The 13,385-nt window shown below is 42.2% G+C and overlaps 1 protein-coding gene and 1 pseudogene across 2 annotated transcripts in view; both read left to right on the top strand.

Moving 5' to 3' along the window:
• SLCO5A1 (solute carrier organic anion transporter family member 5A1) overlaps positions 1-13,385 on the top strand; it is a 152,480-nt gene that overhangs the window by 22,087 nt on the left and 117,008 nt on the right. The window lies entirely within an intron of this gene.
• On the top strand, positions 12,270-12,356 carry LOC139187026 (small nucleolar RNA U3; annotated as a pseudogene).

The raw sequence follows: 13,385 nt of genomic DNA, 5'->3' as shown, positions 1-13,385 counted from the left end.
AATAATAATAATAATTAATAATAGGTTTTGGTCTTGTTAGGTGTTTTCCTGATCTTTTTGGCCTTGAGTTCTTATGAAGGACATAGAAGTTTTAAGATGCTTTTTAAATAAAGAATGTATATATGTATATAACTGAGCCACTTTGCTATATAACAGAGATTGGTACAACATTGTCAATCAACCATACTTCAATAAAAAAGATTTTTTTTAGTGAGGAGAGGGGAGAAATTTAAGTGAACAGGTCTGTGAAGTGAATTCTAGACCTAGCATTCTGGCTGTAAATCAGCCTCTGATCAGTGTATAAAGAGGGACTGATAATCGTAGTTTGCAAAGTGTCTTTGAATTACTAGGCAAAAGATTTGCTGTTATTTTGTCTAGAAATGTGCTTATGTCCCTGCTGTTTATTTGCAACTGGAAGGGGAAACTTTCCTAATTTGAACTGCATTTTAATGGCTTTCCTTTAGGTGGAGGGCCACAGCAGCTTTTAGCAAGATGCAAAATACTTCATGAGATAAATCTGAAAAGTTTCCTGTAAGAAAAGACTTGCTTAAAAAGTATATATTGGGATAATGATTCTGAAATTTGGATTTGCTGGTCTTTAAGATGTCTCTTTCGGAGAAGGCAATGGCACCCCACTCCAGTACTCTTGCCTGGAAAATTCCATGGATGGAGGAGCCTGGTGGGCTGCAGTCCATGGGGTCGCTGGGAGTCAGACACGACTGAGCGACTTCACTTTCACTTTTCACTTTCAAGCATTGGAGAAGGAAATGGCAACCCACTCCAGGAATCCCAGGGACGGGGGAGCCTGTTGGGCTGCCATCTATGGGGTAGCACAGAGTCGGACTTAGCAGCAGCAGCAGCAGCAGCAGCAAGATGTCGCTTGCTCCTTGGAAGAAAAGCTATGACCAACCTAGACAGCATATTAAAAAGCAGAGATGTGACTGCCAACAAAAGTCCATCTAGTCAAAGCTCTGGTTTTTCCAGTAGTCATGTATGGATGTGAGAGTTGGACTATAAAAGAAAGCTGAGCGTGGAAGAATCGATGCTTTTGAACTGTGGTGTTGGAGAAGACTCTTGAGCATCCCTTGGACTGCAAGGAGATCCACGAAGTCCATCCTATAGGAAATCAGTCCTGAATATTCATTGGAAAGACTGATGCTGAAGCTGAAACTCCAATACTTTGGCCACCTGATGCGAAGAACTGACTTCCCTGGAAAAGACCCTGATGCTGGGAAAGACTGAAAGCAGGAGAAGGGGATGACAGAAGATGAGATGGTTGGATGGCATCACCAGCTCGATGGACATGAGTTTGAGCAAGCTCCGAGAGTTGGTGATAGACAGAGAAGCCTGGTGTCCATGGGGTCGCAGAGTCAGACCACGAGTGAGCGACTGAACTGAACAGACCTGAAGATGTCTCTGGTTCTTTCATTCTTGTGAAACTCACAAAAGAAGTTAGTTTTCATTTCTTTCATTAGGGTTGTTGGAAAACAGTGGTGGCTAAATGCAAGGACAGAAGAAAGATGGGTGATTATCTTACAGTTGCTGGATTTAGTTTTTTGGGTGTGCAATGTTCTTCTTTATACATTCTTTCTTTCCTGTTCTAGAGCCACTGCTGTCAGGGAAAGGCCTGGAGAATCCAGGGCCTCACATGGGTTTTCACTGGATGCTTAATTTATTCACCTGTATAATTGCCAACATCCGCTGGATCATGGAAAAAGCAAGAGAGTTCCAGAAAAACATCTATTTCTGCTTTATTGACTATGCCAAAGCCTTTGACTGTGTGGATCACAATAAACTGTGGAAAATTTTGAAAGAGATGGGAATACCAGAACACCTGATCTGCCTCTTGAGAAATTTGTATGCAGGCCAGGAAGCAACAGTTAGAACTGGACATGGAACAACTGACTGGTTCCAAATAGGAAAAGGAGTTCGTCAAGGCTGTATATTGTCACCCTGTTTATTTAACTTCTATGCAAAGTACATCATGAGAAACGCTGGACTGAAAGAAACACAAGCTGGAATCAAGATTGCCGGGAGAAATATCAATAACCTCAGATATGCAGATGACATCACCCTTATGGCAGAAAGTGAAGAGGAACTCAAAAGCCTCTTGATGAAAGTGAAAGTGGAGAGTGAACAAGTTGGCTTAAAGCTCAACATTCAGAAAACTAAGCTCATGGCATCCGGTCCCACCACTTCATGGGAAATAGATGGGGAAACAGTGGAAACAGTGTCAGACTTTATTTTTCGGGGCTCCAAAATCACTACAGATGGTGACTGCAGCCGTGAAGTTAAAAGACGCTTACTCCTTGGAAGGAAAGTTATGACCAACCTAGATAGCATATTCAAAAGCAGAGACATTACTTTGCCAACAAAGGTCCATCTAGTCAAGGCTATGGTTTTTCCTGTGGTCATGTATGGATGTGACAGTTGGACTGTGAAGAAGGCTGAGCGTGGAAGAATTGATGCTTTTGAACTGTGGTGTTGGAGAAGACTCTTTAGAGTCCCTTGGACTGCAGGGAGATCCAACCAGTCCATTGTGAAGGAGATCAGCCCTGGGATTTCATTGGAAGAAATGATGCTAACGCTGAAACTCCAGTACTTTGGCCACCTCATGCGAAGAGTTGACTCATTGGAAAAGACTCTGATGCTGGGAGGGATTGGGGGCAGCAGGAGAAGGGGACGACAGAGGATGAGATGGCTGGATGGCATCACTGACTCGATGGACATGAGTCTGAGTGAACTCCGGGAGTTGGTGATGGACAGGGAGGCCTGGTGTGCTGTGATTCATGGGGTCGCAAAGAGTTGGACACGACTGAGCGACTGATCTGATCTGATCTGATCTGATGAAGTATCCTTCCACTTTGCATGCATGGCTAATTTAGGACTTAAACCTTCCAGGTCATCCAGTCTTGGAGAAATGATAAACCACATATAGGGATCAATTAATTTGTAATTTGACACAAACTCATCTGTAATTACAGACATAACTGATCACGTTACAAACCTTTCAGGACCTTAGTAAAATAACCCAGTTTGACCACACCAGAAGACTTCTAATTTAATCTATGATGATTTTTTTTTAAAAGGCTTAATTGGGGATTGGAGCAGTGGGAGAGGAGAGTCACTATATACTGTATACTGTACTTCTAAAAACTAACCCTAAAAAGTGACTCCTGGTCCCCAAGGAATTTGCAGTATAGTTTGTCTATTTAACACCATCTATTCTGAACAATTTAAAATGATCTGTGAGCTGTGTTACCTCCAGTAACTCTATTGACATTTCAGGGTTTCCATTTTCGAATTTGTAAATTGATGCAATTGAATTACAGTGTCTTGAAGGGTCTTCCTGGACTATGCTTTCTGATTTCTTCTGGACCTCTGTGGTGTAGATCCTGAACTTAGCGTATTTGAGGCAGTTGAATCTTATACTTAAAAGTGTGGCTATTGTAGCCAGGCTGCTTGGACCTCTGCCAGGGCCAGGGGTATAGCCTGGTGCAGGATCTGTGGCCTCTCTCTCTTTAATCCCAACCTCTGTTAACACTTGGATCATTGTGAGCTACTGGTGGTTTAGACGGTAAACAATCTGCCTGTAATGCAGATTTGGGTTTGATCCCTGGGTCAGGAAGATCCCCTGGAGAGGGGAATGGCTATCCACTCCAGTATTCTTGCCTGGAGAATTCCACAGACAGAGGAGCCAAAGAGCCTGGGGGGCTACAGTCCATGAGATCACAAACTGTAGGACATGACTGACTGACTAACACCTCTTTTGTGAGTTAACCTGTGACGCACTTAAAACAGGACCTGGCCTGGCATGCAGTTAAACACTCAAAGTGGGCTGTCATTATTAAAAATAAAATTAATTCTGCTTGGGAAGAGAGTGGTGTGAGCTTTCGTTGTGGCTGGCAGGGCACAGCATCCTTGGGGTTATTCTGGACAGGTTGCTGAACTGACTGCCCCTGCTTGGGTCAGCATGTGTTAGGCTGGCCCTGAGTGGGTGGGCAGAGGCACATACATGGTTCCTTTATATCAGGGTTTCTTGTCTGGGCAGCACCTCTCCTGAGTCACCCACCCTCTGTCCCAACTCTCCATAGGCATGCCCGGACTCTGTGCTTCATTGGATCTGCAGGGTCTGTAATCTCCCCCAGAAAGTAAAGAGTGACTACAGGGAGAAAGAAGACAAGGCTTTCGGGTTATTAATAGCTTCCTGACAGGAGGCTCTTGCTATCGGCTTCAGATAATTGTAATGGGAGCTGTCGGCTATAATCAAGTTTAATTGCTAAGGAGCGCAGGAAGGTAGCCCAAAGCAAGTATGCTCTTGGGCTGTCTTTGTGCTTTTTCTGTCCTATTCTAGACTTAAGAATCTCTGATCAGGTCTCCAACTGGCAAGTTCTGGTGACTACTGAGTCTTATGTGGTTCCTGGAGTGGGCCTATGACTCTCCCGGGTAGTCAGTCAGTCCACTTCCTCATGTCTTGGCTCACGTGGTTTATTCTAGACTCGAAGGTGGAATAGATTATATAAAAATACAGAGAGGGACTTCCCTGGTGGTCCAGTGGGTTAGACTTCAAGATCCCAAAGCAGGGCGCCTGGGTTCAGTCCCTGGTCGGGGAGCTAGATCTTGCATGCCACGGTGAAGAAGGTCCTGCAAGCCACATCTAAAAGATGCCATGAGGTGCATCTACGACCTGGAGCAGCCCGATTTAAAAAGATGCGGAGAGCTAATGCTGGGGAAATACAGAAATGGGCCTGCTTGTTCTCCTCCTCTCATAGAGCATGACCTGTGATCACATGAGTGAGTGTGTGTGTATGTGTATGTGTGTATTGGAGCTGAGAGCATAGAAAAAAAAACATAAGCCATTGCTTTATACCATCTCCCAGAAATAGGACTGTCCCTTGATATTACTAGAATCAGAATGTTTGTGTTTCTTCTAATCCTGCGATTTTTCATGGTTGAATGATATTATACAGATTATTATCCAAGCCTCTTGTTTCTTCTCTCTCTCTCTCTGTAGTAAGGTTTATTGCCTGTGGCCCCACATTCAGAGTTGGCTTAGACAAAGAAAGGAAGCAGAGGCCAAATGAATTGATTCTTCTATATTTAATTACACTTCCAAAAGATCTTGCCTAAAAAGTTGAAAAGGGGTGATGTTCGAAGTAAAGTTTGGATTCGTATTGGTGAACTCTGTGACTCTATTCATTGTGGTCGAGTTATCAGTATTATTGTGTGGGTTTCTTCTGACTGACTTGAAGAACTGGCACCAGCTCCTTCTCTATCCACTTTTCACGCTTTTGGCTGCAATAACACCTGGCAAGTATCTCAGAAAATTCTGCAGGCTCCACTTCTTAGCCTGAATTCTCAACCAGTGCCTCCCATCTATGCTCGTTGCTTGGCACCTTGTTTTTTTCAATCTCCTGGGTCTCTGGATTTCAGTGGACCATTTCCTTGGATCTCCATTCTGACTTAAAAGGATGCTGAGCTTTGACTCTCTTGGCTCCTTCCTGCAGTTTGGCCTGTTCCACTGTGTACAGAGTGTCTACTAAGCTCTCCAAACCTCCCCTGGGGCCTGGGGCACTGGACTCCCTTATCCTGGTGGAATTCTACACTTAAGCCACAGACACATGCTCTGCTGTACACGGCTATAACTTGCAGGGAGGGTTATGTCGTGTCTGCAAGCTGGTGAACTCAGTGGGTAGGCATAGGCCAATGTTTCTTTAAATTCATTTAAAGGCACACAGCTTTTTATTTTTATGTATTTGTTTTGGGTCTTTGTTGCTGCTCAGGCTTTCTCTAGTTGTGGTGAGTGGGAGCTGCTCTCTAGTTGCGGTGTGCGGACTTCTTGCAGTGACTTCTCTTCTTGCAGATCACGGGCTCTCGGGCGCGCAGGCTCAGTAGTTGTGGTGCAGGGGCTACGTTGCTCCAAGGCATGTGGAATCTTCCCGGATCAGGGACCGAACCCCTTATTACCTCCTGCATTGGCAGGAAGACTCTTCCACCACTGAGCCACCAGGGAAGTCATGGTAATGAGGTAATGGTAACGAGGCTTGTGAGTATAAGTTAGAGGTGAGTCAGATACCATTGCCCTGTTCCATAATGGACTGTTCTCACCTTGTCCTGTCAAGTTGCAAATGAGGTTACTTGTTGATCTCCAGGAGGCAAGGAATAAGAGAAGTGCTCGCCCATCCCCATTGCAGACAACAAACAGGAAAACAAAACAGAAAACCCATTGTCCCTGAACCACACTGCCCTTCCCCCCAAGAAAAAAAACCCCACAAAACTGTCTCATGTCAGTAGCTGTATCTCAGGACCTAGAAAAAGTATAATAAAAATTTATAATTAACTTGGCATAATAATGATATGGTAATTATAATCATCTTGTGAGTAGCCTTTTTTTTTTTTTCTTTTTTTATTTTTTTTTTTCTTTATTTATTTTTTTTAAATGGGCAGGATGTTTAAATGCTCTGACAAGGTGGTTTTAAGTAACTCAAATGATTCTAGGTCTTTTCAAATTTTCTTTTGGCATACTCAGTTGATATTCTGATAGATGCTTATCTTTTGTTTCAATTTATATACCAAATCCACACATCTCACTGGCAGTTGGATTTAGATTAAAAAAAGCATTTCTTTTCCTGGTCTTGAAATCTTTTCTTACACTTAAAAGATACAATAAAGTGTTATTCTTTTTACTCCAAGTTATTAGACTAAAAAAGTACATGTTAATTATTATGTTTTCTTTACTGAGTTCATTTCAGATTATATTGGCTCATTTTTGAACCCGTAGATTGGTCTTGCTTTAAAAAAAACTGATGTGCAAAAATAAAAACATAGGATACCTACTTTTTTCATGTGAGGTTTATTTCTTCATTATAAATTTTTTTGTTTTTGTTTTCTTATGAATTCCTTTAGCTATGTAGCTTTTAGAAGCATGTCCATCTGTTAAAATCTCTCATACAGATGTGTATTCTAATTGTAGATGTTTATGTATCACTGATTACAGAATCTGGCCAATGAATGGTTCTGTTTGAGTCTTCTTTTCCTTTTTCATTTGGCATCATCTGTGATCTTAATTTGAGGACTCTTCATCCTTTGGTCTTTGGAAAAAAAGCTATGACCAACCTAGATAGCATACTAAAAAGCAGAGACATTACTTTGCCAACAAAGGTTTGTCTAGTCAAAGCTATGGTTTTTCCAGTAGTCATGTATGGATGTGAGAGTTGGACTATAAAGAAAGCTGAGTGCTGAAGAATTGATGCTTTTGAACTGTGGTGTTGGAGGGGACTCCTGAGAGTCCCTTGGACTGCAAGGAGATCCAACCAGTCCATCCTAAAGGAAATCAGTTCCGAATATTCATTGGAAAGTCTCATGCTGAAGCTGAAACTCCAATACTTTGGCCACCTGATGCGAAGAACTGACTCACTGGAAAAGACCCTGATGCTGGGAAAGATTGAAGGTGGGAGGAGAAGGGGACAACAGAGGATGAGATGGTTGGATGGCATCACCGACTCGATGGACATGGGTTTGAGCAAGCTTCGGGAGTTGGTGATGGACAGGGAAGCCTGGCATGCTGAAGTTTATAGGGTTGCAAGGAGTCGGACATGACTGAGCGACTAAACTGAACTGAATCCTTTGATTAGTCACAGTTCAAACTACTCCCAAGTCTGTGGGTTTCCACTGGGACCTTCCATAACTCTTAAAACGTTGAGTGAAAATGAAACTTCATTGGTTGCTTATTACCCTTTGCTTTAATTTACTCCTACTGATTTAAAGTCTTTTGATGGCTCTAATGCTAGTCAATCTGAATTAATGTTTCAGAGAAGATCTGAGAATGCCTACAGTCAAATGCATACTAGGGTTATTATATTTCCTTGTGTGTGTGTGTGTGTGCTCTGTTGTGTCTGACTCTTTGCAACCCTGTGGACTGTAGCTTGCCAGGCTCCTCTGTCTGTGGGATTTTTCAGGCAAGAATACTGGAGTGGGTGGCAATTTCCTCCTCCAGGAGATCTTCTTGACCCAGGGATAAAACTTGCGCCTTCTGCATTTCCAGCATTGCAGGCAGTCTTTTGCCACTGAGTCATCGGGGAAGCCCTATTGTACTTACTTAAAGTGCTAAGTGAAAGTTGCTCAGTCATGTCCGATTCTTTGCGACCCCATGGGCTATATAGTCCAGGGATTCTCCAGGCCAGAACACTGAAGTGGGTAGCCGGTCCCCTCTCTAGGGGATCTTCCCAACCCAGGGATTGAACCCAGGACTGCCTCATTTCGGGCCAATTCTTTAACAGCTGAGCCATAATTAGTTACTCAATAAAATTCCATTTTTTTTTTCTAAAAGGGACAGATAGTTTATTGCTAGTTTTATTATCTTATTTGTTATGATTTTATTTCTCTTATATTCTTTTATTAGAGATATTTGCTGAAATGGTTTGTGTGAGTATAATTAGAAAGTTTTCACTGGTTTCTTCAAAAAAATTGCCAATATGTTAATAGGCTTAGTAACTGACTTCTCTGTGACTTCATACAATCTAAATCTGCTGTTGTGATGATATGTCATTTCTCCAGGTATAGGACAAATATGTCAAAATCTGTGTTAACAGTATTACTACTCTCAAATGGGCGAGTTTCTGATTTCATTATTGTTCAAAGTGAAAGTGAAAGTTTCTCAATCGTGTTTGACTCTTTGTGACCCCATGGACTGTAGAGTCCGTGGAATTCTCCAGGCCAGATTACTGATGTGGGTAGCCTTTCCCTTCTCCAGGGGATCTTCCCAACCCAGAAATCGAACCCAGGTCCCCCTCATTGCAGGCAGATTCTTTTCCAGCTAAGCCACAAGGGAAGCCCAAGAATACTGGAGTTGGTAGCCTATCCCTTCTCCAGCGGATCTTCCCAACCCAGGAATCGAACTGGGGTCTCCTGCATTGCAGGCGGATTCTATACCAACTGAGCTATCAGGGAAGCTTCATTATTGTTCAAATCAGATTTTAAATGACCAGTTTAGTCATTTCAACATTACTGTTGTATCCTTACCCATTTAATTTCCAGAATTTCTTCTTCCTATTAACAGATACTCTTTTTGGCTTCCTATAAATTATTTATAATTTATAGGATAAATTATATCCTATTTATAGGATATATAAATTTATATCCTATTTATAGGGTAAATCAAGAATAAACTCATGATATTTTATTCATTAACCTCCCTTCCAAATTCAAGTTTCCATTAAGTGTTTTTCTTTCTTTCCAGCAAAGGATTCTTTTACTATGTTCTGTGAGGTTTTTTTAATTGTAGCTAGATAATCTTTCTCTTATAACATTTTTTTTTTTTGTAACTAGAGCTAGAATTTATCATGCCACAGTTTTCGAATGAACTTTCATTCTCCCACTCTGCATCATTGTTTCTCTGTTAAGTGAATTGACTGAGTTCAAGATTGCTTTATAAATTTCCAGTGACATATGTGCTAATGGTAAAGAATCTGCCTGCCAAACTCAGGAGATGCAAGAGACGGGGGTTTGATCCCTCGGTCGGGAAGATCCTCTGAAGTAGGAAATGGCAACCCACTCCAGTCTTGCTTGGAAAATTCCATGGTCTGTAGCCCACCAGGCTCCTCTGTCCATGGGTTGCAAAGAGTTGGACATGACTAAGCAGACACACATACACACCTATGCTTCTGAGTTGCATAACTGCCTGTCATGCAAAGAAACTTTGAGACTTTGAGACCCAGGGGCCTTTTCTTCAGCAAGTTTGATATTAATAATTTGAAATCCAGCTGTGATATTCGCAGAAGGGAGGTGGCATGGGAGAGTGGAAAAGGAGTACAAGTGGAACCTGAGTTGTTGTGTGAGATGTGGTCTTGCCGCTTAACCACCAAGTCATCTTGGCCCACTCAGCTGCTCTGGTCCATCTCTTTAACTTGGGAATAAGAAAGTGATAATTCTCAAAGGATCTAGAGATAATTCCTTTTTTTTTTAAATTGAAATATAGTTGATTTACAGTGTTTTAACTGTCAGCAAAGATATATTCTTTTTCAGATTCTTTTCCATCATAAGGTTATTACAAAACACTGAATATAGTTCCCTGTGCTATACAGTAGGTCCTTTTTGTTTATCTATTTTATGTATAGTACTGTGTATCTATTAATCCCAAACTCCACATTTATCCTTGCCTTCCCTTTCCCCTTTGGTAACCATAAGTTTGTTTTCTATGTCTGTGAGTCTATTTCTGTTTTGTAAGTTCATTTGTATAATTTTTTTTTTTTAAGATTCCACATATAATTGTTATGATGTTTATCTTTCTCTTAGTTCACTTAGTATGATCATCTCTAGGTCCATCCATGATGCTGCAAATGGGATTATTTCATTCTTTTTATGACTGAATAATATTCCATTATATATCACATCTTCTTCATCCATTCATCTATTGGTGACATTTAGGTTGCTTCCATGTCTTGGCTATTACAAATAGTGCTGCTGTAAGCAGTGAAATGCATGTATGTTTTCCACTTAAGAGTTTTCATCTTTTCTGGATATATGCCCAGAAGTGGGATTAAGGTAATTCTATTTTCAGTTTTTTAAGGAAACTCTGTACTCCATAGTGGCTGCACCAATTTACATTCCCATCAACAGTGAAGGAAGATTTACAAAGATATAATTTTACTCCATCATTCATTAGCAGTAAGATGAAATAAAACAAGTGAATACAGTGTCTCATTCAGCAAAGTTTATTATAACATACTTTGTGTTAAATGATGGAACAGAGCTGCTTTCATGGGGCTTAGTCTAGTGGAGAAGACAAATAATAAACAAGTAGCTGATAATTAAAAATCATGGTAAGTGCTATAAATAGAGGAAACCACAGAGCATTGCATTTGCCTAGGAGGTACTTAAATAGAAATCAAAATCCATAAGAGGAAACTAAGGCTTAAAGGATATTGGAAAACTGTGACATCTAAAATGTATCATCAGTCTATCTGTCTAATAGCAAAACCCCAGAATAGGATTCTTAAATATGGCTGAACATCATTATTACTGGAGAAGTAGCCTTAAAAACACAGATTCCTGGACCCATCTCTCAGAGTCTTATTTTTTTTGTATGTGTGTGTGGCTGCACTATGAGGTTTCAGTTCAGTTCAGTTCAGTTCAGTCGCTCAGTCGTGTCTGACTCTGTGATCACATGAATCGCAGCATGCCAGGCCTCCCTTTCCATGAGGCTTGCAGTATCTTAATTCCCCAAGCAGGACTTGAACCTGTGCCCCAGCAGTGAAAGCGTGGAGTTCTAATCATTGGACCACCAGGGCATTCCGTCAGGGTCTAATTTAGTAGAACTGTGATGATGCCCAGGTGGTGCTAGTGGTAAAGAACCTGCCTGCCAATGTAGGAGATGTAAAAGACGCAGGTTCAATCCCTGGGTCGGGAAGCTTCTCCTGGAGAAGGAAATGGCAACCCACTCCAGTATTCTTGCCTGAAAACTCCTGTGGACAGAGGAGCCTGGCAGGCCTTGGTCCATAGAGTCACAAAGAATCAGACTCGACTGAAAGAACTTAGCATGCAGGCACGTGGTGATGCCCTAGAATCTGTTTTTTAAACAGATTTCCCAGATGATCCTGCTGATGTGTCGGGGTTGGAAGCTAATCTGGAGACATTCTAGACAGAACCAGTTACCTTTCAAAGGAAAAACTGTGGCTTAGTCTTCGTGTATTTTGCTTCTTGTCCACCATGTGTAGCTTCTTACCTCAATCTTCACGTTTCTGAAACTTGTGTGATACTGGGCCCTGCAACTCCCTAACGTCATGGTGGAGCTGGTCTCCGGTTCCAAGCCCGTGTGTCATATGGCGGTGGTGGGGACCTCTGAATGCTCTTTAAGTAGGGTGGGGGAGGCAGGAGGGAGGGTTTCTGTACGTATTGGAGTTCTGGTGTGTAATGGATATAGTATGTTGAGTAGATTGCTGTGGGTTGTTATGGAACTCTGAATGCTTTTTGTAACTTTATACCTATGGGAAACATACTGGGAATTCCATGAAAGTAATGGTTGAGGTTGCCTCCCAACAAAATTTATTGTACTTTCCCCTTCTGTCTAGATTTAAGATAACATATAGTAAAGGACAGGGAAGCCTGGCATACTGCAGTCCATGGAGTTGCAAAGAGTTGGACATGATTTAACAACTGAACAACAGACAACGTGCGTGTGTGTGTGTGTGTGTGTGTGTGTGTGTATGCACATACCTGCTTCCTGGGTGGTGCTAGTGGTAAAGAACCTTCCTGCCAATGCAGGAGACATAAAGACTATACTTTCAGGGATCATTTCTATAGTTCATTACTAGAGAAGTTTCTCTGATCGTGTAGAGCACCCAAAAAAAAAAAAAGATGCAGGTTCAATTTCTGGGTTGGGAAGATCTCCTGGAGGAGAGAATTTCTACCCACTCCAGTATTCTCGCTTGGAGAATCAGTTGAGTGACCAGCTCTTACGTTGGGTTCCTGCGGGCTAGCAAAATGCAGTTTGAGTCATGGGGAAAAGGAAGCAGCTGCTTGCTCTGTTTTTCTATCCCCCTGGGGTTTTTCAGGAAAGCCAGTAGCAGTTTATTTGAGAGCAAGGAGTTGCCACTGGGATTTACCCGTGATAAGCTTTTTCAAAAATTTGTTTATCTTAGAAATTTTCCTGTGCTCCAAGCTGTGTTTTTAAAAAGATTGGTTGCTTGCAGTTCAGTCATTTAGGGCTCATAGGGTGTGAGGGAAGATCAAAGGCAAGAGGAGAAGGGGGCGGCAGAGGGTGAGAGGGTTAGAAAGCATCACTGACTCACTGGACTTGAATCTGAGGAAACTCTGGCAGTTAGTGAAGAGGACAGAGGAGCCTGGCGGGCTACAGTCCATTAGGTCGTGAAGAGTCGGACACAATTTAGTGACTGAACCACAAAAAAGGATGTGGCAAGTGACAAATAATCTTTTGGGACATTGCTTGTCCTGAGTAGTGATGCTTACTCACCTGGGAGTGTGAACTCAAGTTACCTTTTGTGCCCAGTGATTGCTGCCCTTCGGACCAGCTGAGCCTGAAGAAGGACAGTTGTCTTTTGGTGAGGAGGAGTTACCACATGGTCTCTGAGTGGATTTATCATTGTAAAGCCCTGTGTGACTGTAAGAACTCATCTTTTCCTTTTGTCTAGATCTTTGCGACCCCTAGGACTGTGGCCCAGCAAGCTCCTCTGTCCATGGGATTTCCCAGGCAAGAATACTGGAGTGGGTTGCCATGCCCTCCTCCAGGGGATCTTCCCAACCCAGGTCTCAAGCTTTGCAGGCAGATTCTCTACATTCTGAGTCACCAGGGAAGTCCTTCTTCTCTTTTAATGGAGAACTGAGCAACTTGAAAGTTTCTCTGGCAGGAGGACCTTCAGGTGGGGAGA

Source organism: Bos indicus, chromosome 14 (assembly GCF_029378745.1).
Source record: "Bos indicus isolate NIAB-ARS_2022 breed Sahiwal x Tharparkar chromosome 14, NIAB-ARS_B.indTharparkar_mat_pri_1.0, whole genome shotgun sequence".
Lineage (NCBI taxonomy): Eukaryota > Metazoa > Chordata > Mammalia > Artiodactyla > Bovidae > Bos > Bos indicus.
This window is presented reverse-complemented; position numbering and strand designations above follow the sequence as displayed.